Consider the following 27,583-nt stretch of genomic DNA (forward strand, 5'->3'; position numbering starts at 1 on the left):
GAAAATACTTAGTGCTCCTCCTCCCTCAGGCTTTGTTTCCCTGCAATGACTGCAATTGTTTTCAGATAAAGATGCAGTCATCTCTGCTCTCACCCTGACCTGATCCTTAATACTTGAAGTTTTAAAAATATTTTGCTCAATAAAGCACAGTGATCAAAGCTGCTTACTCTATCTAAAACATTCATTCTATAAGGGTTTTATAATGAAAAGTTATATAAGATCCTTACCTGAATGCATGTGGATTTGACTGGAACTTTCTCTCAGACCCTCTAAGGTGTCATTGTGTGGATGGAAGATCAGTTTTACGTTTATCCTTGTTTCTCTGAAACTGCCAGTGAGACTGTGAAATGGGGAGCATACCACATAATTAGAAAATTATCCACTGCTAACTTTCTATTACCCTATGCCTTTTCTAGAAGGAACAAAACGTATGCCGTACTGACAGTACTTCAGACAGCTAATACAAGAAGCTCTCAAGAGTTTTCAGCAGTCTTCAACTCAAATAACAAACACTAGGTAGTTTATAATATGGTAGCTAAAGCGAAGCCCTTCAAGGAGCACATAACCTTTGAGTACTTAGTATACAGCACTAACAGTGAAAATCATAGTAGAACAGTTGTTTCTTAGGCTGAAGACTTTTCGCTTTGGGCTGAAGCCCAGCCAGGTTCCAATCCCATAAACTAGGGCTTCAATCTTCATAGAAAGTTGTATTCCTGTAACAAGCATATTAACAAGAGGAGACTTTTGCCTCCAGGCTCTCATTGTTAGATTACTCTTTATATTAGATTGTCAGAGGAAAGACTTTTTACAAAGTAAAAGATCTGAATGATCACATCAGCAGAAATGATAGTTAGTGACTGACAGGAATCCAGGAGAAAGTCCACAGGATATCATTTAGGAAAAAAGGTAGCAATATTTTGTAAAAAACTCTTCAATGTGAAAAGAGGGAAAAGAGGATTCTCTTTATGAAAACTAAACAGTGGAAAACTCTTTAAGGACTCCCAGTTCAAAGGATTCTTTTCTGCTTGAAATACTCAGGTCATTAATATTAAGTATTGCTTCTGTACCTCTTTGAGGAATTTCAGTGTTACATAGGTGCTAGTTCAACACACTGTGCGAAAGTTACTATGACGACTTTGTCTTTCAGATAGCTAAGTCACCGAGGCCCATATACTCCTCGGTGCTGCTCCCGAGGGTGCAGTGCAGCACACTGAGAACCACTGGAGATAGGACTGAAAGGTTCATCCTTTTCCAGTCCCTGGCCATAGCCCTGTCGTAGCTGGTGAGGCAGTGCTGGGACTGCTGCCAGATTTTCTGAAAATGGTGTCAGGAAATGAAGGTATTGTTTCCATCTCAAACACAATTCAAGAATTAGACAATGAAATTCATACTGCTGTCAATAAAATTTTGGCCAAAGGTCAGGCAAATGTCTCGTGAGAACATTGTAAAAGGAACTGAAAATATATGTTTCCAGGTGAGAAGGAAAAATCCTACTCCTAGCCAAGGATTATGCGTAGAAAACACATCACAGTTGTGCCTCAGCTAATGCTATATGAACTGTGACAGACTATCTTGTAGTACATTCATGCATGTGTTTTCCAGTTGCATCACTAAGGAATTACTCACTGTATCTACAAACAGATGATTGCATACATTGTATCAGATATCCCAGGCAAATTATTCAGTATATTTCTAACAAGCTGTTAATAGCTACCGATTCAAAAAGCTGAATTATTTGCTGTTGGATTCACCTTACATAACCGTGAACAAACAGTGGATGGTAAGGTTTACCTTGACCAGGTAAATTAAAAACAGTTATCTGCTTTCTACTAGAATTGTTAGCATGTCTCAGAAAGTACCAAAATCACATCAGTTTTCTAACAATGTTCAGCCCCATGGCAGTTAACGCATTCTCTAACACAGTGCTTTCCCTTAACACACCAGGCTATAGCGGCTCAGCTGTAGAGCTTGAATTTGGACTGAGAAATCTTGCTTTCCAACCCTTAGCATCTTCACTGTTAATGCCAAGCTGCATAGCTTGGCAGGTCACATCTTAGGTCTATGACAAACGTGGGAACAGCTCGGTCTCCTGTCCCTGACCCTGTGTAGTGCTCATATTCCGTGCTTCCAGCCTGGAAGCCACTAGGCAACACAGCATAAGGTATTTTCTTGATGCTTGGGTACTGATAGTGAGGTTCTGTTATGTTCTTGTATTTCTTTCCTGAGCTGTTGTCTGATGTTGCTACTTACAACGTATCTGGTATTATTTTCAGTGGCCCTGGCATCCTTTTTACTGGAAGTCAAATTTTGCAAACCCTGAAACTTTCTGAACCTTTTTTTTTTTTTGATGTTTGCTAACTAAATAGGGAGGGCTATTACAGAGTACATGTCCCATGTCACAATGAGAAAACTATTTTCACTCTGTTCTTAGAAATACATAACTACTAGGGGGAGAATAACATCCAAAGTCACTGTGAACTGTATGATTCTGAAAGGGACATTAGAAAAAAGGACTCACAATAGAAAAAAAAGAAAAGAATAAAAAAGAAATCCTTGCATCTAGCATTAACATATTCCAGGAAAATAATAATGGACATTCTTAACCAAACTTTGATACAGGTTTACTTTGCAGTATTCCATATAACTGTACACACATTCACACCATGCTTCTTAAAAATAAACAAGTGAAAGGTAAAAAAGTGCAACTGCCAAAGGAAGGTTATTTATGTTCAAACTGTACTGGAGAAATTAGTCAAGGGCAATTCATGCATGTGAAAATATGATTTCTAACACTACCAAGGTCGATAAGACCTTAGGGAGTAAATGCTAACCATACAAATCAAAGATGCCTAGAGGCGGTTTTGAAGATGAGTGGCAAGGCTTTAATAGTTTTAAAAAGCCTGTTAATAATCCAAATGAATAAGCAATGATACAAGAAGAGCAAATAGCTTGTTTATGAAAGGAACAAACCACTGCTAGATGTCTTTCTTTCCATGGATTGGATTGCCCAAGCCCAAAATCATACGCTTCTCTCCTACATTTCTTTTCTGCCCCACAATTCCTGACATTATACCCACTTAAACGGGAGAAAGCAGTGACACTTAATCAGGCTGTTTAAGGAGAGTTCAGATGGTTCACAAGGTTTTCGCTTGACTGCCTGAGCCTACCCTGCCATTTGCCCCATTATAAGGTCCCATCCCACACTTATGGTAGGAGTATATTCACAGAAGTAAGTATCTGATTCTTTCTCCAACCTGAAAAATGAATAAAGACGCCAACCAGTCTAAATGAATCCGAGCTGCCAAATTAGTTTGGTCGTTAAATTTTAATGAAAAGACAACTTCAGTGACCAAATCACTTTTATAGGAACGTTTCACCTTTTCCCAAGATGTCTAAACAGAAATGAATTTTATCTGAAAATGCATACTGGATACCGATTTTTTTTTTTTTTTTACCATGGTACATGAACAAAAAGCAAATGGCTTTTTTTTTTTCCCCAAAAATTGAAAATTGACAATTTTTCATTTTAAGCCCAGACCCTGAACTAAGAGAGTACTTCTGACTAGCTGGCCTCAGACACTCCTTTGGTTGCCACTATTGTAATATCTAAACATCTCTTAAGTTTCAGGTTGTCTTTTCAAAACATTAGGTAAGTTAGAACATCCACATTTCCCACACAGCTCAAATATCTGGGATACACATCTAGTCAAAGAGATCTGAAATCAAAGTGATTTTTAAAACAACTTTTTGAAGCAACTCAGTTTGAGTCATTAAAAATAGCATGAATTACTAACAGGATTAGTTTGTTTCTGAGTCAGACCCTCCAAAACCTAAACAAAGATGAATTCAGAATAGAGCTGGCAATTAGAACTCACTGTGTATTTATTCGTTTCTATTAATAATTAATAGTAGGTTTTTGAATGTTCCTGTATTGTGCTATTATCTCACATTTTAGGAAATACAATCCATGATAACATCCTGATTTTATTATTGAAGAAATTCAAACCATTTTTTATGTTGCTTCTATGTAGGCAAACTGTTAAGTTGCCACAATCCCTTTCATCACAAACTCTTCACTTTCTCATGCTCCTATTAAAAATTCCCATGGCTCTTCCAATCTGCTCCTCTTCTCTTCTTGGTCATTGCGTTTTAATAGCTCTGCCATCTTGATGTCAGAAAAAAAGAGGTTGACTAGATATGCAGATTCCTCTGATTTAGGGATAGGGTAATTAATCTGGCTTATCCAGAACCCCAGCATGAGCAAGCAGCAAAAGTCAGAATAATGAGAAAACGAAGATGCTGTGGAGAGCAAATGAAAGTAGATACTTATGGACCAGTTGAAAACAGGGAGAAGACTGCAACCTGAAGTCATGCAACCAATTTAAATCTATTGGAAAAGGGCGCAGGATGAAAAGAAGGAAGGCAAAGAGGGAAGCCATCAGCCAAACACGCAAAACTGCTGCATTCAACTTCACAGTTATGACTCCAGGCAGAAATTGGGTCGAAATTGAGCAGATGATAGTGGAGTGTGTATATCTGAGAGGTAGGAGGGCAAGTGTTGTTAATCTTGATGTCAGAGACACTTGTGTTACTGCATGAATCCTTCCTGTCTTTTTGGCCTTTTAATCTTTATCTGTTTAATCTTTCTCTGTTTTCATTCTTTTCCTCCGTTTCTTGGTCTCAGGGCCACTATGGAGTCAGAAATTAGAGAATTTGATTGAAATTTCCAAAAGGGTGAAAGAATATTTGATCACACATAAGCACAGTTTGATCAGCAAGGCTAGTAGTCATCAAAAAGTAAGTGCCATAGCCTCCTACTTTTTTTTCCCTACGTAGAAGTGTACTGACTCCTACTCCTATAAGACAATGCATTGACTTTAACGAAGAGGAGGTTTTCACAGTCCTCTCGCTCTGGAGAGGGTAAAAGTGCTGGGTAAACTGCATGGAAAATACAGATGGAAAATACAGTAAGACCCCATTACACTTATTACAGTCAGTGGTTATCCTGGCAAATACCTCACTGAAGAATATACGGAAAGCCCAGAGTCACAGCTGTCCAAGACTTCTTGGGGGTCTTGAGACTAGACCTGTACAGGGTTGATTCCTCACATAAAATTTCTCCCTCCCTCCTTTCCTCACTTCAGAGAAGGAAGAGAAGCTAAAACATGGGTCCTCTTCCTTGAGATGAGTTGGTAAAGATCAAACATTATTTGCATGAGGTTTCCAGTGACATTTTGCCAGAGGACAAAGGGCTGTATGGGCCAAGACAAACCAGAAGCTCTACAAGTGGAGGACGACTGTGTTTGTTGGCTGAGTTTGAGAATCAGTTGAAGCCAGACTACAGAGCCAACAACAGCTGTTTCTAAAGTTTTTTGGTTTTTTTGAATGTCAGCACAGCATGCAAGTAATTTGTTATGGACTTGAACTGGAGAAGCCAAGTATATAGTATTGTGGAAATGAAATCCAAAGATATAATATTTCAGGTTAGGAGACCTGTAGCTGGTAAGCTGAAACTACTATTTCTGTTTGCATTCCAGTTTCTGGCTTGGTCACAGCACTCTTGTATCCCGATATATTTAACTTAAATGCGCAGGTATTGCTTCACATGCACTTCTTTGGCTTTTTTCAATGCATACAAACATGTTCACAATGTTTTAGAACTACCACCAGACTTTAGTAGCAGCAAAATCATTTTCTGGTTTTTCTGTTTATTAGAGTGCAATGAAGACTTCTGCCTGTGGATGCACCTGGAGTTTGCTGAAACATCTTGCCTAGTATTCCCAACATATTCACATAAAACTAATCAGCTGCCCTAAGACAAAAAAGCCACTGGTCCCTGCCTGCACACACCACTTTGAAAGGTAGAAAGAGTGAAGTTGTACAGACTATAGATGATGTAAAATTAATACATAACCTATTAACAGGAACAGTATCATACTTACTTGAGGCCCTCTGTAGCTGTTGGGGTTGACTGTCATGGTTTCCCTCAAACCCTCTCCTCAACTAATCTCTCATATCCACAGTTTTGGTAGGCTTTCCCATGGGGCATGCAAGGAACATGTTGCTCTCCACATACAGGTTAGAGGCCTATACGGGGCATCTTCTTTGGAGACATTTTTAATCCTGCATGAATTCCTTAGCACGGTTGCACTACTGCACCTTCCAAATGGCTGGCAAAATCCACACCATCGTCTTGGATGTGGCAATAGCTAAGTGTTAAATGAGGTGGTCCTAAATGGAAATTTGATTGCCCAAAGAGACAGGCAGGTATTTTCAAAGAATATTTATTGTTATGGTAGCTAATCTGAAGTGTTTCAGAGTTACTTTAGGACAAATTCAGGACTAACACAAGGAGAAAGAACCAGAAAAAATGTAATAGCCTGTACCTTGTTTTCTTATTTAAGACGAAAGTGCCATAAAATATTTTGTATAAATAGGTAGGAGTAATAAAACCAAAGGGGCATGACCAATTAAAATGTACATTATTTTCAGAGATAAGAGGCATATCAATTAAGATGATGTTTCAACCCATCTATGGTAAGTTATATTAGCTGAGGATCTGTCCCTAAATATTAAAACAGCAGTCCTGACACTTTTTTTTTCCAATTCTAGACTTTAAAGACACTTTGCAGTTCAGCGGTACAGGGTAAGAGAAACTCTACTGCATGCTGCTTCTGGGTGATAACACAGCTGTCATCTGCACCAAAATCACTACACAATTGTTCGGGTTTTCTAAAAGATGGAGTGAAAAATAACTACCTAACTATATGCACATAGGCAATTTTAGCTAAGTAAAATACAATTATACTATCCAGAATTTCTTTTGGACACGATTAGTTACAAACGTCCCTTGTCCTATGAAAATGTGCCAGGAAATTTTAATTGACTGCAAGTATCCAAGGTTGCCATTTAACACATCATCTGAAAGATGAATTTATTGGGCCCACACTTAACTACCATGTAACCTGCATTATGGTTTACAAGATGGAATGATTTTGTTTTACATGACAGTTATTGGGCCTACTTCTACTCGCAGTTATGCCAGTGAACAATTTGGAACAAGTCCATTAAAATCAGTGGCTTTATAAAATCAGGATAAAATTAGACTCAGGCCCACCATGCAATTTAGTAATATTTGGTATTACAAACTAGGCCAGTCTTCTGCTTTTCCAGTTGGTAGCAAGGGGAACCAAGCACCAGATAATCACATACTTCTAAGATAAAAGATGCCTACATTAAGCCTTGGCCCTTCCACAGAGACCCAGGTTCATATACCTTGTCTGACATGACACACAGTGTGCTGAGACCACTGCATGCATGTATATTCCCTAGCACTTTGGGAGGACCCCATCATGAAAATGCAGAAGAAAAGTGAGGAATTCAGAAAGGGATTTTTTATTATAATAACATTTACCTGCAAATCACTTAAGAATTACAGATTCTTTTTATTAAGATTGAAAGTTTTGAGCCACTTTCTCTTATACGGTTTGAGCTTACCTTTTCTTGTGAGTTCAAGGTTTTCCATAGCTTTAGATCAGGCAGGACTTTGTCTTCTGTTTCCTGACAGGGTTATCATGCTGTACAGAACAGCTTTTCTCCTAGTATGGACTTCTGGTTTTTTACTGTTTCTTCAAATTCAGAAGCTCCAGACCTTCCTGGGAACAGCAGTACAGATCCAGGCTTCATGAAGTGGGTCTGCTTCTGGGATGCTTTCAAAGTGGATGTCCTAACTTGCAGTCTTTACTTCTCTGCAGTAGAACATCCTTATAGGGTTTCCTGAAATGGAGAATCACAGCTTAGACCTCAAGAACAAAAAGGGCAAGGTGATTAGCATGTGCTGTAGTATGAAATGACAAACATTATCTACTGCCCACAACCAGTTTTCATGATCTTCAAAAACCAAATAGTAAACACACAATAAGTAGTATTCAGGTGCTCTACCTGATAGAAGCTTTCTTTTTATATCAATCATTAACATTATGTATTTCTGTAACTTATTTATTGTAATACTCAAGTCAGAAGCCCAAATATATAAGGGGACTATAAAAATACTAGTAAGTGAAGTTTAAATTCAGCATTTGGTGAAGGTATGCTCTAAGTGTGTAAGCTAACAGGTGGGGTTTTTTTTTTGTTGTTTTCTTTCCAACTGTTGTTTTAGAAATAGTAATTTTAATATATACTCAATTTGGAAGCTTTTGAACAGAACTAGGTATAATGTGTTACTCATAATCTGTCCTGTACAAATTAGCATTAGGTCACTGCACAAGCCACTGTACTTAAGCACAGCTCTGGGCCAGAGACAGTGGGAGTAGAAAGGAAATAAGATGCTGTATCAAGATAGAAACACAGGGATTTGTTCCCCTGCTTAAGAAATGAGCTAAATTATTATTACTTTCTTGGGAAATTCACACTCTGAAGTGAACAAACACAACCCAGTGACTCTTGTCCTCTCCCTTCTATTGTTGGTGTTGCATTACCAAATACTGCTCATTGCTTGAGTTTTCAGATTGTAAACTGTTGCTAACCAACAGCTTTACAAGGATCACATGTATACGAGAAACAGTGTTTCCTTCCCAAGTCCACTGACAACTGGCTGACTTGAAAAAGTATGTTTCTATCTACTACAGCACATGTACAGGTTGATAGCTTTCAAATGATCCCATTTATGTTAGAACTGGTAATGTGATATTCTATTATTTCATTGAAAATAAAATGTATTGAGACATTTCACATTGTTTTTCATTTTCCTTCTGTTTCAATATTCTTTTAACTTTGATTTGTGCCATCTAACAACTAAAAGTTATCCAAAATAATTGTTGCACATTACATCCATTACATTAAAGATGATCTGTGTTTATAAAATGAGATTGTTTTATGAATAAAATACATTGAGAAAATATAGCTGTCTCAACAGCAATTTTGTCAGTTAAAAATACAGTGATATAGCTTGAATTTCTATACTTCAGTGCATCTCATGAGGGAGTGAAATGCTTATTAGATGGTAGCATACATTATTCTCCAAATCTTCTTTTATATGCCTATTTTAAGTATTTGATTATTGCCTAGCTAATAATAGGTGCTTCTTCAGTCAAAGAACAGACTAGAGAAGATAGTGTAAATTGTAGCATATAATTGTTCACTGACTGCCATTGAAAATGTTTAGCTACTACTGTATGACAATCTTCCGCTGGTGTCTGCAGCCACTGTTTCATGTAACAGAAATTAAAGCTGTAGGAATCAGGAAAAACCCACCCAGAGAGCAATCCCACCCCATTCATTTTTAAGTGCAGAGAATACTCCAGAGGACAGGCAAGCCCACCTGGGGCCAATGAAAAGAAATCACACCAGTCATTGATTTATTGGGGGCAGGAGATGGGTGGTGAAAAGGCTGTGAACCTCCCAGTTCCATAGCACTGCCTAGCACAGCTCATTCCCTGTCTTTCCTCCTGCTTATTCACCTTGGCCACCACAGTAACCACACAGAGACACATTTTGCCTGCATCCTACATCGAACGTGCACAGAACTGCATCTGAATTGAATCTGGAAGGGGCCAAGGAGGCTGGTAGCCAAAAACTATTTCTGAGGCTGTGTTATGGAGGAGGATCTTGAGAGCATGGCAGTTTGGTGAAACAGAGCAATGAGGGGCTTCTGAGCCAACCACAAATGGATCAGCATGTTGCAGACACAAACAGACTGAAAAGACCCGAAAGCTGCCCAGAAAAGAGCAAGATGTGAAGGAACTGAAGCAAGAAGTTACTCTTGGAGTCTGATGATTTTATCTTTCAGCACATTCAGAGATAACCTTCAAGGAAAAGATAAATGGATAAGCCCACTTTTGAACTGAAAAAATATGTGGCTCATCCCCTAGCCTCCAAAGATTTTAATGAAGTGATTAGAGATGGACCTATGTAACATAAATAGGAAGCATTTCAACCACTCTTTTTCCTCTCTATTGTCAACAAATACCTCAGAGCTAGACTGGAAGCAGCACTAGCTGGTCTCAGTGACAAAGACTACACAGGGTATTGTGGGACAGAAGAAAATGTATGTCTTTACTTTTATGAGTGCCAACTCACAGGCTTGCCACACATGTTCAAGAGGATGTTAATTTTCTGAACAACTACAGGTGCTCAAACCATCCTGGCCCATTGCTTCCTACCCCCAATCAGAACACTCACAGATTACTGTGGGCAGTTTTGCAATAAGCCAATTGGGTTATCCAACCCTTTAACACTTAGAGAAGCCTTTTTATCCAGCAACAATGTAACAGGGAAGGTGCCAACAGATCCAAATGGGCTCTGGAATGATTTATTCATGCTAGGCTTCTAAGCCCCTTTTCCTCAGTATTAGTACTAAGATTAATGTGTCCCATCAGTGTGCTGCCAACAGGAACTTTAATAAAAGCAAGAACAACTAGTTGGCTCAGCTTTCTTTCTACTTCAGGTTAGGACATCATAAAAACAGAAGCCTACAAAGGCTTTCCCTTTAATTTACTTATTTTACAAAATGAAAGTAATTTCATTTAATTTAATGAAAACACACAGATTACAGGAACATAAGTACATCACTGCCTAAAGTCATTCATTAGCCAATTTTTTAAAAGGATAAATGTAATATATTTGCATATTTTTAAATAGTGCATATGCATCTTAAAAGTTTTTAAAAACTTAGTGTAGACAGATGTATTTGAACATAACCAAAACACAACATACACAATACTTAGGAAGGATGCCAGATTCATAACGGCAAGGAGTGAGATCCATAGAGTAAATGACAGACAGGATGTATCTACAACGTAACATTAAAAAATTTGTTAGATGTGAAGGAATACTTGTTTATACAAGTATCGTCAAAACTTAGTCCCTTTCAATTCTGTCTATCCACATCTATTACCGTGGACGATAAGAGTGTACCATGCTGATGGTCTTGGCAGTATGGACACTTGCCCTTTATTTCACATATGCCATTAAAGTTTTCAACTGCCAATGAATCACAAGCAGCTGGGCTAGATTTTGCCGCAGATGACCTTGGGCTTAAGAACTCCTTCTCTTCACTAGGCCTTCAATGACACAGTTTTTACACCCTAGATCCTCAAGTCTCCAATTTCAAAACTCAAACCCATCAAAGTCTGTCCAGAAAAGCTTGAAGAACACACCTAATGAATGCTATTTGAAAACATAACAAAAAAACCCCAACCAAAAACTCTGTGTGCAGAGTTGCTGAGACAGTTTAGTGACATTCTAACAAACTGCTGTGTGACAAAATCACCTAAATGGGCTGTGAAGGCTACTGCAGACCATATACTGCATATTTGAATGCATAAAGTGTATCCCTTTGGCATGTAACTGCAAAGCTGCCTAAGCCATTTAAAAGTAAGGTTTCAAATTCATTCCCAATCACATTGCTATACTACAAAATGTCCCCATTTCTACCTGAGAGATGTTTTAAGTTCTTTTTCTTATGGTCACCAATCTTCCTGCCTTCTTTTGTGGAAAAAGTATGTACGCATGCTCGCATACTTCTCTTTTCTTTCTTTCCATCCCCTGTACCAATTGTTCACCTAGATCAGGCACAAAAACTGCAGAATTGCTGGGTGGTGGTGATGGGTGAGTGGAGCAGAAACTCCATTTCCCCCTAAAAGGCAGAGGTCATTCAACTGAAAGAACAGAAAGGCCTTTTATTCCTATAAAGAAAAGAAGAGGAAAAACTCTTCACAGTGAAAATGAAAAATATTGTATTTGAATCCTGGGAAGAACTGGTTCTTCCTACACTGGAGAATAGTCTATTCACAGCACAATTCGAATAGCCTTTAGCTTTTCAAATATCTGCAATTGGCAAAAAGGATAATACACATCTGTTTACATTTATTTTTATTTTTAGAAATTATTTTATGAGCACAGTATGTATATCAGACTAAGACATTTCATGTTATTCCATTCAAATGAGGAAGTTAAAATTTCTTAATCATCTCAGGCACTTAGATTTGAAACTTCACCTATTTGGCTGCTATTGCAATGATAATATAGTGTAGTAGGCTTTGATTTTTGCCTCAGATTTTTAATGATTACTCCTACAAAAGTAGAACTTGCAACCGGCAAAAAAAAAAACCCTGGGAACGTAACATATATCTAAAGGTCTAAATGGATATATAAAACTGCCAAATATTTGACTAAATTCAGAATAATATAGTATTCAGTGAACCCCACTTTTTTGTTTTCTGAAATATCTTACAATAATTTTGAAAATTCTCAATTGTTTTCTAAAAATACATGAAATGTAATCCTTGAATTGCCAATAATTTGTAATTACAAGTGGCAAATGCTTGCAAAGAAAGAATTTTGTATAATGGTGGTTGGTGATATGTGTTACATTTCTAGCGTTTTATTAGCTACATTGTGTAAATCAGTCAACAACGTACAAATTGAGAACTGTAAAAGGTAAAATTGACATTTAGCACAGAGGAATTTCAAATAGAGGTAATTATATCATTTCTTTAATCAAAGGACACAAGCAATATCACATGACATATCTAATCTAACCATAGAGGTGTAGATTTGGTTAGGAATACTTAAGTTTAAAACCAGAGTTCTCAGTTTATGCTGTGCTCAGAGAATACCAGCAAAATGGAAATTCAGAACGTTACAGTCAGAACAAAAATTTCCTGCATACAAGTTGTCAAGCTTTTCATTTTAAGCTTTACATTTTGTAAAGACTCCCACTATTAAGCTTTTTACTAATTGTATTAATAAAGAGTGGCAGACATATACTGTTGCTGATATTAACCTGACAATAATAATGAATTTTTAATTAAGAAGTATGATTTTGTCTGTTATAAAAAGTTGGAAAGAGAGGTAGACTCATTGAACCCAAGTAGAATGATTTATCCCAGTTTCTGCAGAGAGTTTGGAAAGAACTCATCAGATAAATGGCTTGAGGAATCAATCTACCTCTAAATTTTATTTTACCAGCTCAAACTACAACCAATAATTTCTCGTAAAATCCTATGCTCATCTGGATTTGAAATAGGGGTAGACCCAAAGTCTTGTCTGTTCTAATGAAAGGTTGATGGCCTGCCTCTACCTTCCTGCATTAAGCTGTTTTCTGTTAGAAGTTATTAGGTTCTGTTGGGAGGAAAAAAATGCCATCCACAAGTCCTATTTTATTTCTATACCATCTTCACTTCTCCATTTTACTATTGCTGTTGTTTTTAGCTCATTTGCATGTCCTATCTCATGCTGCCTTTGAATAGTGACTGAAAACAATTTGTCCCAGTCCAATACCCCAGATTTTGAGAAAGTCTGAACATGGATCCAAAAGTTCGTAATGGGCCGAAACAAATCACCACTGTAAAAACCCTGAAGTATGCAAGAATCCAGGCTGAGATGCCTTACAGTGTGAGCCTACTTGATCTTGAGAGTTGAGAGCAGAATGTGGTTGGCACCAATAGGATTATTTCATTTTTGGAGAGCAGATCATGCAGGCATGTACCCAGGGTAAGGGGGAGCCGTACAATTATGTTTTTCTGAACTAGTTAAACCATCTCTAATTAATTATGATGGTTTCAGCTAAAACTTTCCAGATGAGCAGTTCGAGCTGGACTCAACAATGAACAATCATTGTGTTACTGAAATGCTCTGGTATATTCCAAGTCCTAACTTTTTGATTCAATGAAAATACCAAAAAATGAGCAGCATATGTTATCTCAATCCAGGAGATTTATAAAACTTAGATATCTTGTGATTGTGTTGCTACTTTAGCAGGATAAAAATTCCTTTTCACCCCCTTCACTTTTGCTAAATTCCCCCCTAGCTGTGTCTTAAAAATGTCAAACATACTTTACTGTTTCCAAATAAACACATCATTTTTGGCAGAATTAGTAGGCAAGAAAGGTAGGGGCACTGTTGTTATAGGAGTTCATATAAAAAGAAAATTTTAATGTTTCAAAATTTAAGACTTTCCTAAAGTTTTAAAATACATCCTCCCTGACTCCATCTGTATTATTGTCAAAAGCATTATGAAGTGTCCCTTTGGAAAAGTAAATCTGATTAATTAGCATCAGTCTCCATTGTAGAATTCAACAGCTATATAAACAGCCATACACTTTTCTTAACAAGTATTCTATTATTGTTTTCAGCATTGTTTAAATCTAAAATGATTTAATTGTTTAACCATTGTGTTCTATGCATTGTTTGCAAAGTTTGTCAAGTGAAAAGAATTTTTCTTACAGTGCTCTAGAATGATACTGAAACACACTTTTTCTTCAGAATTGCTCTAACACAGTATACAAAAGCAGGATTGCTTTTAAGTAGCAATTTGGCATATAAGAGGAAAGAAAGCAGAAAATCTGGAGACAACTGAGAACGCAAAAATGCCAGAAAACAGACTATTTCCACTGCAGTACTCTATTTCAATAGAAAACTTGTGTCATTTTTTATATCAATGAGATAAAAAGTGTTGCTTTCATAGTTATCTAGCAAGAATATGGTGATTTCAGCTGCACTTCTCCAGCAAAAAACTACCACTACATGGTAACAGTGCTGGGATATTGACTCTGTCCTGGCGGTTTAGCTTTTGTGCAAGAGGCTAAGTACATGGAGGCCACTACCCACAGAAATCCCCACATCTCGCAGAAATTACTGCGTTGAAGGCACTACTGCCCCATATCCTTGCTGATCTCAGTTCACAGACAAATAAAGCAGGACTACAGCTCTCAATCAGCAGCAAGGCAGCCTCTCAGGAAAGGGATTAACATCACCAGCTCCTCCTGGTGCCAGCCGACTATGGGCCAGTGAGGAGTAGCTTGTACTGCCTGCGCTGCATCAGCTTAATGCTGGAATTGCAAAGGCTTCATTTTTAGCCCTGGCAATCTAACACCTTTCTTTAATATTCACTTCATACAAACAATTTCAGAGGTCCCCTGGCACTCTGCACCAATTCAGCTAAAACATAGTTCCATTAAAAATTAAGAGAACAAAAATATGTGATATGTTTACTTCCATATTAATATCCACAGAAGTTCTTTCACTGTGAACTGTAAATGTAAATATAAATCACAAAAAAAAAAAGCAAACCCTCTCAATGTTTACTTGCTTGCAACACAAAAAGCAGGATTTCAACATTCACCAGAGCAACCATAAATAATATGGGCATCTTTAATTTGGCCTCCAATATCTTACCAACCTTGATTTATCCACAGACAAAACCAAGCATCTCTAATTTGCTAACCAATCACTGTAATTCTTTTCTTACCAACCAATAATTCTGCCATCTCTAATTTACCAATAAATAATTCTGCACTCTCAAATTTACTAACCGATAACGTGACCAATTTGCTGACCAATGATTGTGTCAACTGGCAATAGTGCCCCTAGCAAACAGTAATTTGCCAAGCAATATTTGGACCTTTTTGCCCCCTAGCAATAAAGAATTTTAGTGGTCTTTGATTCAGTATCTACTGCATCGCTCTGAAACTGTTCAATGTGGATAGTGAGTTTTTTACAAAGTATTTTCTTTCTGTGGGAATATTTGTTTACATTGACTGCTTAGAAATTGCACAAGTCTCTCTTAAATGTCCGTGAACCAGAATATTGTTTTCCCTTTTAGCAATATTAGCATTTGAGGGAAGCCTATTTGTTCTGTTAGCAGTATTCCTCTCATATTGCTAACTCCTCTGTTAGTACTGTTGTCATCATGCTGGGATTTGGCGACAATTCCACAGTGCTTGGAGAGTGTGCATTGGTAAAGCAGTGACACCGCTAGCCAGCTCTGTCGCCCTGCTGACCTTACCACCCAAGTTGATCCTGTCTGGGCAGAGATTTGAGCAGAAAGAGTTCATATGTAAAGCCATGTGATTGATTTGTTTTTTCTAATTTCTATGTCCCTTGGCTTGAGTGAAAAACAGGTCTTGAATTATTGGTTTCTTTAACAATAATAATGGCATTTTGAAGTCATGTAGTAACTTCTGCAATCAATTTTACCTCCAAGAAATGTTACCAGTTTTGTGTAATTTTATTAGTTCATATTAAAGCCATTAGCTAACACAACATTAGCTCAGTGAGCAACCACTCGAACACCCATTTTACAGGGGAAGTCTACAAGAGAATAAGGGCATAGCAGGAGTGACCATCAGTGCTGAAATTACTAAAGAATTTCCAAGCTCCAAGCTGCTGGCTCAGACAGCTACAGAAAATAAAATATTTGTAGGCTGTGGGCAAAATCACTGCAAAATTATACAACAGAATATTTGCAAGGTGAGAGACTGTGAGTTCAGGCACAGCTCTATGCAAAAGACAATAACTGCACCAGCTCACCATATATTGTTCCTTGTAACCAACCTCCTAATAGTTGACTGATTAATTTATTGCATATTCCAGGAAATGATTCAAAGCAACATTAATTCCAAAGCAGAACAAAATTTTGAGATTTCTAACTTTTACAAGAAAAAAAAGACACTTGCATTTTAAATTCATATAAAAATATGAATTGATTCTGTTAAAATTTCATCCTGGAAGTAGTAGACTGGAAACACATGCTAAAACTACACTGCAGGCGCCCTTCTTTATCTTTTTCTTCTCCATCTTGTGGGATAAGCACAGCCTAAGCAGCACTGTTGCTTATCACTTTTTTCTTCCTGAAGTCTCCTGGCATTCTTGAAAGAAGAGGCAGAAATGCCGTTCTGGGTGGCTTTTCCTTTAGAGGCGGTTGTGAATAAGGAACGTTAGCCAAGAAGGAAAAGGAGTTGGCCAAGAAGGCAGGAATTCCCAGAAGGCCGGAGGTTTGGTATGTTTAACGTTCTCTTGGTGCTGAAGGAACAAGCATAATACAACTGAAGCTGTACTAAAACTTATTTCCCGAATCTAGTTATATGGCAAAACTAAAATATAAAAACTCACTATCTGAGTTTTAAGGCCAAGTAACAACTCTGATGATAGCTTCAGTAGTATTTCTGGTGAAGATTTCAAATAGCCATAACATTGGGTTTTTTTCCACAAAAATATTTGTTTTACAAGCTTGGGCTTGTTATGTTTTCAGTGACAAACATTTCATTAGCCAATACTGGGAAGATTAACTTGAATACAAAAAGCAATACCTTTTATCTGGCAAGCATGAAAAGTAGGTGTGATGAGATAAAGGCACCAAGAATGTGTGTGCATGCATCTCTTCCTCCTATGAAGCAGAAGAGGGTGTGAAAATGTCCTAAGTAGGAGATGGAGATTGCTGAGGCCTAACACGTGAATGAAAGATAATGGTGTAGGACAAGACACAATGAATGTGACGGCAGAAATTTACAGAACTAGCAGAGGGACAAGATGGTCAGTCAGAGTGCAAGTAACAGAAAACAGGAATGTGTCTACACCTTGAAAGATGAAACACCTTGGGAAGATGGTTTTGCCTTGTCTGGTTAAATTTTCTACATTAGAGTACTATTGATTTTCCTAAGTATATAGGATACTGTATATACCCCATTCTGCTACCCTTACACAGGTTAATTCTTTTATCCATTTCAAACCCAGTCAATCAATAACGGTGATCAGGTAGGTTGTGAAATTGCCTGGAAAAAACATCTACAAAGTAAACCCAATACAATGGCCTGTCTATGTGACTTAAAGCTTAGCACAGCACTGAAAATCACTAATGGAACACTGTGCAGTTTGTTCATGCTACGAGCAGTCAAGAATCATGCATAATGTAATAGTGCATCTGCTAACAGCAGCTCACACAAGCTAATTTAATCTTGTTTTAAACTAGACACAAGGAATTAATCTTTAAAGCTGCTCCCGTGATTCTCTTTGGCCCTTAAAATATCGAGGGTCTTTCCACCTCCCCATTTACAATACTGTAAAGGGATGCATTTCAGTTATCATCATGTATTTACACTTCATCTACATTAGCTGGAAAGTGGATGCAACTCCATAATTTATCAGTCTTAAAAAGCGCATTGCTGGCCCAGTCCAGAAGCTGTGTTTTGTGTTGTCACATCTGAAACTGGTATTAAGTCTCAGACTCTACTGTGGAAGTTAGATTCCCTAAATAATTAATATTTGAAAAGAAATAAATTACTCCTTTTCCCCTCAGGTTTAGTTTGGCTGTATTAATTACACAAGACTGTCTCACAGCTATTTCTGGTGTAGAAGTTACCTTTAATATTATTATTAGTATTATTGTCTTAATTACTTGTATTGCTACAGTGCTATTGTGTTTGGTACTGTGCAAACACTGAAAAAGACAGTCTTCACCCCAAATAACTTATCACCCAAGTATAAAAAAGATACAGACAGATTGGAGAGCACAAAAGCGAAAAACAAAAAGCAATATTGATGAGAAAGACAAGAAATAAAATACTCATATATAGTAAACTTGATTTTGGCAAGATTTCAAGTTGGGAGCTTTATCATGAATTTTTGGACCTATAGCCAAAGAGAAATTTTAATAGGGCTTTGAAAGACAACAATGAATTACCTTTGCAAATGTTCATGGCAAGCTCCTTGTAAGCATAAGGAAGACTGACAGAAGAAAAATGCTCATAGGAAAAAGTAACAAGTGGGAGGTGGAGACTGGTCAGTCATTATTCATCAAGATTGGTGAGGCATATGATGTCTTGATATTGAGAGGAGGATGGTAGGTAATGGGAAAGGAAAGAGTGAACATGAAAACATGTATTTTACTATGAGTTTGATGGAGCTAACGGAAGAAAAACAAGGCAGGAGGGAAAGAAGTAGTATAGGTAAACGTGCTTTGCAAAAGGTTTGTGCATGTGCAAGTGAAGCAATACTATATTTCAAGCAGAGTTTAGTATGCAATAAGCAACAGAGGATGATGAGAATCTGGAAAAGAGTTTATGCTGCACACAGGACAGGACAGACTCTCTTTCAGAAATGGTCTTCCAAAATAATCAACAAGACCAAGACATGGCCTGGACATCAAATATTGGGCTAAGGGATGGTGACAGTAAGTGACGGTACCAGGATGTTGGACACTGCAGTCAACAACAGATATGCTGAAATGAGGTTTGGTTCTTGTAAACAGCTGTCAGCAACAGTTTAAAGCTCTACTTAACTGTGATACATTGAACACTCATGGAGAAACATTAGATGGTGACAGGCCAACATCATACTTCAAAGAAGGCAGAAGTAAATCTGTGAGGTTTCTGACTAGGGATAGTTGTCGAGTTTGTATTTGTGGACTATGTATCTCAGAGATAACACACAGAAAGAATACCAAAGTGCAAGCAAAGGATACACACATGAAGTTGAAGAGCTAGTGCAACCTCCCTGCTCATTGCAGGGGGGTTGGACTAGATGACCTTTAAAGGTCCCTTCCAACCCAAACTATTCTATGATTCTATAAGGACAGACTCATTGGAATCAAATGACAAAGCCTGAACTTGATTTAGAGGAGAACATCATCAGAAAGTAGTTCAACAAATTTAGAGCAGAGACAGAGAAGGAAAACAATGAGTAGAAGTGCTACAAAAGAGGCCAAGAACATTTTTTAGATAGACAAAGTTAAATTGTGTTTGTATGATGAAGGGTTAGCCCAGTATAGAGATACATGAAAAAGATACGGTCAGAGTAACGACAAGTATAAAAAGGTCACCAGATGGGGATGAAGTTAGAGGAAAGAGGCTGAAATGGAGAAACAAAACAACTGTCATGCACTGTGAGAGAGGAGGAAGAAAATTTTTCAGGAAGGAGAGAGAAAGCAAGCAGGGAAGGCAAAGAGGTGGTTTCAATTTTTCTTGGGAAAATATGAACTCCATCAGGATTTTGAGTAGCAAGCAAGTAGTAATAACATAAAGGTGACCTGGACTGTTGGCATAGGCTCTGAATAAAATGCAGAGCAACAAAAAATACATTATGAAAGCCATGTGCTTTCATTTCTGGTAAAATTTGATATTGATCTGTAGGCAAGCATGCTAGCAAGCAGCAAACATGACAGAACTTGCTTGTTTACTCAGGTCTAGAATGAAGGAAAACACTGTACTTTTGTGGCATATTAGACTTGTAGGAATAGCGGAGTTCGGTCAATGCCAACCTTCCACGATTTTCAAGTTCAAGTTTAGATTCAAGCCAGCCTTCCAAACCCAGTTGGAACCCTCAGGTTTTATTCTGCATCCTAAGAAATACAAATATTCCCCAGATCTTCTGGAAAACTATAAATTGAAGTCCTTTGAAGGCTGTTTAAGACCACTTCAGAGGTTGGTGAAGAGTTGCAGTTGGAGCATTCACTGAGGACTGTTCATAAAATACCTCTGCTTAAGCTTTAAATATAAACAAGCCTCATGAGATTCAAATCAAAGTATCTCCCACTCTGATTTATAGTAAATGTTTAAGGGACAAATAAGAAAAAAACAGAGAGTCTGATAAGGACAATCTTTATACAGATCCAAACTAATAATCAGAGAAAGAGTTCTCTAAACCCATTCAGACTACTTCTTGTTAACATGCATTAATAATATTTCTTTAAACAGTTTCTGAATACTTGGCTCTGACCTTAAAAACGCACAATCCAAAGATAGTCAAAGTAGTCAGAGAGTAGTAGAAAAAGAATAACAATAATAACATTATACAATTTATACATGTCAACTTGATTCACAATAAGCACAGCAGATATTTAAAAGGGACTTAAATGTCAACAGGGTGTTATGAATGAAAGAACAGAATAAACATCCATTATGTTACAGAGTATGTGAAAAACTGCATGGAAAATAGAAATCAGTTTGATTTAAGATTATGAACCCATAAATTCACTTGTACTTCTTACATGTTAAGCCTGTCTCATACAGTACTTATTATTATTTCTAAAGGAAAAAAACCCCTAACATCCTGTATAATCATTAGAATTTACTGGCTCCTTGTGTTTCCAGAAAATACTTTGTTGACTCCATTCTCATTTATAATTAATTTTAAGCTCCTTTCTGTTTGTTTTAAATGCATCTTTGTAAATAATATGAGCGATAAAACCTCTTTCTGTATGTACACACATGCACACATAAGTGATATATAATACATACATTCAAAAAATGCTTATCATGCCTTTTCTCTTAGATATTTAATGTAATTTTAATACAAGATATTCAGTATAAACAAACACTTGAAAAGAGCATTTAGCAGAATTTCCTTTAAAATTAGACTTGAGGCTGTGAATGAGGCCTGAGCTGCAGAGCTTCTTCATGGCCATAAAAGGAAAGTTTAAGTAAACAATACACTGTTTTTATTTAAAAAAAAAAAGAAAAAAGAGAAAAAAAGAAAAATCATCCCATGCCAAGCCCAGTCAAAATGCATTATTAGGGTGTCCGGGAAATTATAGCTTGTGTCCATTAGTCCTTTCAGGGTTAATATTGATGCAGATATTATTTCTATCCATGGTACCATTTATTTGAAATATTATGACTGGGAGTAGCTGCAGCAGTGAATCAAATCAATTGATAGAGCAGTTAGCCCCGCAGTCAAGGCTGCCTTTACACCGTGCAGCGAGCATGAAATATTATGGAGATTGTTCTTTAAAGTGATCACTTTATCATCATTTGTCTGCAGCCCAGGCTATTCCTTCCTGCCTCGCTTCCCTGTTGGGTTAGAGCTGTCATAACTCAATCAGCCGTATAATGCTGTTCATAGCACCTCCGTAGCAGGTATTGAACCTGTCAAGGGCCACTGAGGGAATTATACTTATCCATTTTGACAGCTAGCAACACCACTCTGATATTTATGTCAGTTTATATATGTATGATATGTATTTCTTAAATGTAATTAGAAGCCTGTTTGTGTGTGATATATCTGAATTGCCCAGAGCTGCCCATGATTAAGACATTGATTTCTAACCTTGTGCATTACTGGAGAAGGGAATATGACAAGCTCCATCACTCAGGGGTTGCAGCTAACCTCTTCTGTCTATATAGATCATATGAAATTGTCACTATTGTTTATCTGTCCAGCAAAGTTGACTACAAAGCAACTGTTACTTTAGTTTGCTAAATAAACTAAAAGACTGTAAACCAAACCATCATCCCCATCCCTCCAGAGCACTTGTTTTGCAGCTGTGTTACTCGGAGTAAGGTCACAAAAGCAGACCACACTCTGAAAGCTGAGTGAAGATCACCATCATGTTTGCTACACTTGTTCTCATAGGTATCTAGACCATACTACTTGGATTTCAAAGTGACATTTTTGTAGATATCCTACCTGCCAAGCAATAGAAAATATACTGTATTTCAGTTAAAAAGGGAATAAAGACAAACATGAACAAACAAAAAAAGCCCCCCAAAACCCAACAACCTCTTTATGCTTATTTGTTTATTTTCTTATGGTTTCAGAATGAGATTGTTACACAAAATATGTGTGTATGTATGATCAACCTCTCGACTTTTTTCCATCTTAATATCCTACTGGTTTGAGGAGATTATATTCTCCAAACCATTCTTCCTCTTGTTACAGAATTAATGCTGAAGCAATTTGCTGTTTTGTTTTGTTTTTTAAAGTTCCTAAAAAATTTAGGTTAGGATTTCTGGATTCTAACTTAGACAATTCAGTTTCTCTGGCTCACAGGGCATAATCTGTATTGATCTTTAGCTCTGAAAATCACACCTTTGCTCTTACAGATTAAAAAAAAAAAGTGTTTTTTTTAACTGTACCCTCAGGTTTTACCTCCATTTCCCTCAAAACTGATCTCCTTCTGAAGGTATTTGGGGTCAAAAGTTTCAAATTTGGATAGATTTCAAAAAAGCATCTGCATTAGATTATGTTTTGAAAAATCCTCTCTATAGCTTTGGTTTTACAACACAGGATTCTAAGGAAATGTCAAAGCATTATTTTAGAGGATCAGAACTTTCCATGTCTTTAGATTCAACAACATAGGTGGACAGTTTAAGCTGTCACCCATCATCAATAGAAATCCCCATTTGAAGATGCCTTGAAGCTTGCCGAGACCAGAGATTAGAGTAAATCATATGATCCTATTTCTGTTTTTTTAAACAAATAACAGATGAATCCAAGAAAAACAAGAAGCCTGCAAACACTGCTTACAAATAGATGCTATTTTTTGAAAGTATAACTACCTTCCAGAAAAACTACCATTGCTACCTTAATATTACAGTAACTGTATTTCATTTTGAGATTCAGGTGTTTACATGAAATAGAACCTCAGTGAAACACAGAAACAGCATTAAAACGATCCAAAGGATCCATCTGCCTCTCTAGACATTTATTTGTCACAGATCCCTAGAAAATAATCTAGAAAACATCTATTCCACGAGTTTCTCACAGAAAACCTGTTTCTTTTCTCACAGAAGTTAAAAGATACCAAAAGCTACAATCTGTCATAGAAAAAGCACAAGCATTCAAGCTAAATATTCAGATGTCATTGTTCTGACCTTCCCTTAATAAAATCCAAAGACCTCTGTAATCCAAAGATCTATGATGAGAGCTACGTGGTTTAATTCATATGCTTCCAATGTAATTCTTCCAGATTGTTTAATTTATAATGAAAATGGAAACATATAATTTTGTTTTCTGGGTTACAGCATGATGTGCCTGTAGCTGAGGACTTTTATGTAGCTAGAGAGAAAAAAAAACAAAGAGAAAATAATAATTTTCCTTACCTCTGTGAAATAAGAGGGCTGTGTAAAATGTATTTTCTTTCTGATTTATCACATAAAAATACGACAGAACAGAGTAAAATAAGTGGGTGCACCAAGGAAAGCAAACAAAATTAGTATTATCTACCAACAAATTAGTTCTTGAATCTAAAGCACTAAACATTAATTGGAATAAATCTGAAAGCTTGCTCATAACTTTTGTTAAGCTACATCAGCCATCCTAGGTAAGGATTCTGCCATTAGAAAATAGCTGGATCAGTCAAGGGTATAGTCTCACAAGTTATATCTGGCTGCATTAGCTTATGAAACAAATATTTACACAGCCTATAGTGCTAAACAATACTGACCTCAGTGACCATATGGGACAGTCCATACAATTACTATCTGCTGCCCCCAAAATATCTCCAGTGTATTAAGATGTAGTTTCCTACACATTTCATTATGACAGTTCCACTTTGCAATGCATCTTTTGGATAAGTAGATGATCTAAGATGCATTTAAAAGGAAAACCACAAAACTCACTGATAGTAAATTGCAAATGATCTTTCTTACATTCTCATAAGGAAATGACACAAAGAGGGGACCTTTCAATTACTTTTGTTTTAAAAAGACTTTTCCAAAAAGGACTCCAACTTTTGAGCATTCAGCCTAATTAACCTGGTCCTGCCATGGATAAGGACATGCCGAACTTGAGAGTTATGGTTTACTCTTTGGATGCTGAAAAACTTTCTTCTTCCTTCCAAAATATTCCAAGATGATTATAAATGCACCCTTTATACGGCTGTTGGAATTAGGATCCTTTTAGTTTTGAACACTGGAACTTTAACAATGTACAGAAACAATTCATAAGGGAGAAAAAGGAAGATTTATCTAACACATATAACACAAAATTTTATTTTTAACATGTCTAAATGGTGTCTCATAATTTTTGATGACTTTCATTTGACCAGCTATGCAATTAACACTTCCATGGAGAAAATAGGTGTATAGAAATAACAAATTGTCTCAGCTGGAAATGGCCTGAACACTAGTGTTAACTAAAAGCACCACCCCTTCTTTAATAACAGTGATCAAGACTCTCATTTTACGTCTCCACAAAGACAGCTCACTTCCAGCAGCAGAGTGCCCCTTTAACACCATTGGTTAAGAGATGATGCAGAGCATAGAGTCCCCAGCAATGAATCACCCATGTTAATTCCATCCTTTGCATGGAAGATCAGGCAATTTCATAGTGTTATGTTATTCAACTGCCATAATTTAGTGTGTTGCATATAATATTTATGATGTATTTTATATCTTTAAAGCACTGTACAAAGATTATAAATAAAAATATGGTAGGAATTACTATTTCCATTCATATGAGGAAAGAGAGGCAACTGAGTCAATGGCACAGCTAAGAGAAAAATTCTGATTCCCTGCCCTGAATTTTGCCAAATAGTCCTAATAAAGGGTTTTCTTGGGCAACACCTATAGTTTACTTTCAGAGAAGCTGAACTTTATTATGGTGCCTCAACAAAGATCCTTAGTGCCATTTGAAATACACTTGGGGATCCATCAGCTCCCCAGTTGCTGCTACAAAACAATGTAGTCTCATAGCCTGCCCATATATAGATTTCTTGGATAACATAAGACATTTCAAGGGCTCCAGACATCTACAGTTAGGCAACTGAATCAAACCCTCTATGCCAATATTTTGTGTCACAGTAATAAATGCCTGAATGTGCTGAATATAGCAGTACCTCTTTCATGACAGGTCCAAGCCAGTACTAATTAGCCAAACCCTTTGAATCCTAGGTATGTGCAAGAGCAGATGTAAGAAATCTTATTCAAAATTCAGAAAAATCCAAACTGTACCTTCTGTTTACTACTCATTATCATTTATGGCTTGCAGCATTTTCATTCCAAAGAACAAATAAATTTTGAGTGTTCTTTCTAAATGCAAAAATCTCATTCCAATTTTTTATATAAATCCATTGCAGGAAAATCTAATTAAAAAAAAAATGCTCTGCACAACTGTGAAAGGTTTTTTATGCTAGAATTGCACCCCAGATTTAGATCTGAACTTAAGAATTCAGATCTGTTATTAGCAAAAGCCAGCAGATTACAGCTTTGAACATTGGGAATGGTGGATACCACAGCAATCATATGCCAGCATATGCTGACCTCTACGCCTGGCAGATTGAGGTCCAGGAACCGAGAGAAAAAACTCTTGCTGTCTCAGAAAGAGAAGCCTGGCTGCAAGGGCTGAGAGTCCTCCTGTTTCTGACCAGCACAGAAGGAATGGGGTGGGGGGGATATCAACAGGGGCACAGAAGCGAGTAGGACCTAGCAGGAGGCAGGCACAATTTCTAGATGAGGGGAGCCAGGAAGGCAGCTTCCAAGAGGCCATCCACTCATCCTCCACTCTGTCTGACACACCTCATGCACCAGCCTCTTGCACAGGGAGGGTGCACATTAGAAAGCAGATGCGCCTGTAGTTCATCAAAAATCAGGGTTGTTTGCTGAGAGGAACTGTGAGCGAAAGAATGGTGAAGTAGCTGGGTATGATCTGTGTTTGGGAAAGGTGTACAATACAGACAGGCATGGAAGAAAAGACTCAAAACACTGTGATGCTCATGTCGAACTTTGGCATTTAGGTTACTGACTCATCTACTCTATCTGAACACTGCAAGTACCCCAAGAGAAGATTTCAAAAGGGACTTGTCTATACAGCATACAGAGATTGCAGAACATCCTTTGCAAGTGGAGAGGGGGAGGGCCAATAACTGCTAGGGAACAAGAGGTGTTTCTGCACATCAATTGCAGGGTTACCCTGGCACTGCACGCTTAACAGTTGCAGGGTTGCAAAGAATAAAACTTTTGCCAAAATAAGAAATTCTGCATTCTACTAATCCCATGCAAATTAATTTTCCATGATGTCTGGCAACTTTTTTTGGATACAATAGTCAGTCAATAAAACATGAAGAACACCACAGACATCCTAGTAACATATCACCTTAGGTATCCACTAATTAATATGTAAATATAAAGAAACACCTATGGAAATATACTTAAGCTGTTACCAATACCACTTATGCAATATTCATGATTATTTTAAGGCCGTTTATAACTGTGTACTATGACTCTCCTCCCCTTTTAGCATACCGCATCCCTACAGCTCTTTATGAATAGGTGGCTTAGTCTAATGGCACTCTTTTTTTGCCACTCTGAGGATATCTTTATTCAGAAAATAAATCAGTGAAATCCTTATATTGAGATGCTGGTGACCTAGATGGGTGTTCTAAGAGTTGCCCAACTCAGCCCACACTGAAAAAGGAAAAGGAACCACATGCAAAATTTTGATCTGCATTCGGATTTTGAACTCCCAAAGCCTGGAGTTCTTTGGCTCACAGTTTTCTCACTAATGCACAGAGCACAGGATAATGACACAGATATTTCTGATTCTGCCACAGATCTGCTGGGTGGACTTGAGCAAGGTTCTGCATCTGGATAGAATGGTAATGATACAAATAATCCTTGTAAAACATTCACAGATCTTTCTGTGAAAAAAACCAATAACACCATTGTGATCTGTTTTTAGTGTAAACTAGGATATGTCATATAACAAATGATCTTTCATTACTTCCAATTTCTTTTCTGAATAAAGTGGCTTATCCAGTTTGTCTCCAATAACCTGGTGCAGGCATGCAAGGAAGGATAGGGAGAGAAAAGGGGAGAGGAGAGAGAATATGGACTGGTACTTCAGGGCAACCAAAGTCATCACTGGCTATAACAGCTTTGGGCCATGCTTACTAGACCTACTTTCAATACCCAGTCACTGAAGTGCACCTCCACTGGCACTGTACATTAGAGTCAAAATTTAAAAATAAATTCAGCTGCTGCTATTGAGAGCTGTCAAAACGAGAGCTACTGACATCCTGATCTTTAGCATGAACATGGACCTGCAATACCTAACCATAAATGATACTAGAAACAAATACAGTTATATC

The 27,583-nt window shown here is 37.3% G+C and overlaps 1 long non-coding RNA gene across 1 annotated transcript in view; it reads right to left on the bottom strand.

Moving 5' to 3' along the window:
* The window catches only part of LOC143165435 (uncharacterized), a 230,352-nt gene that overhangs the window by 110,292 nt on the left and 92,477 nt on the right, over positions 1–27,583 (bottom strand). The window contains exons 2-3 of the long non-coding RNA XR_012996259.1: positions 7,498–7,776; positions 228–340 (exon numbers count right to left, since the gene is read on the bottom strand). This is a non-coding gene — a long non-coding RNA (uncharacterized LOC143165435). The remainder of the gene's footprint in view (positions 1–227; positions 341–7,497; positions 7,777–27,583) is intronic.

This window comes from Aptenodytes patagonicus, chromosome 11 (assembly GCF_965638725.1).
Source record: "Aptenodytes patagonicus chromosome 11, bAptPat1.pri.cur, whole genome shotgun sequence".
In the NCBI taxonomy this organism is placed as follows: domain Eukaryota; kingdom Metazoa; phylum Chordata; class Aves; order Sphenisciformes; family Spheniscidae; genus Aptenodytes; species Aptenodytes patagonicus.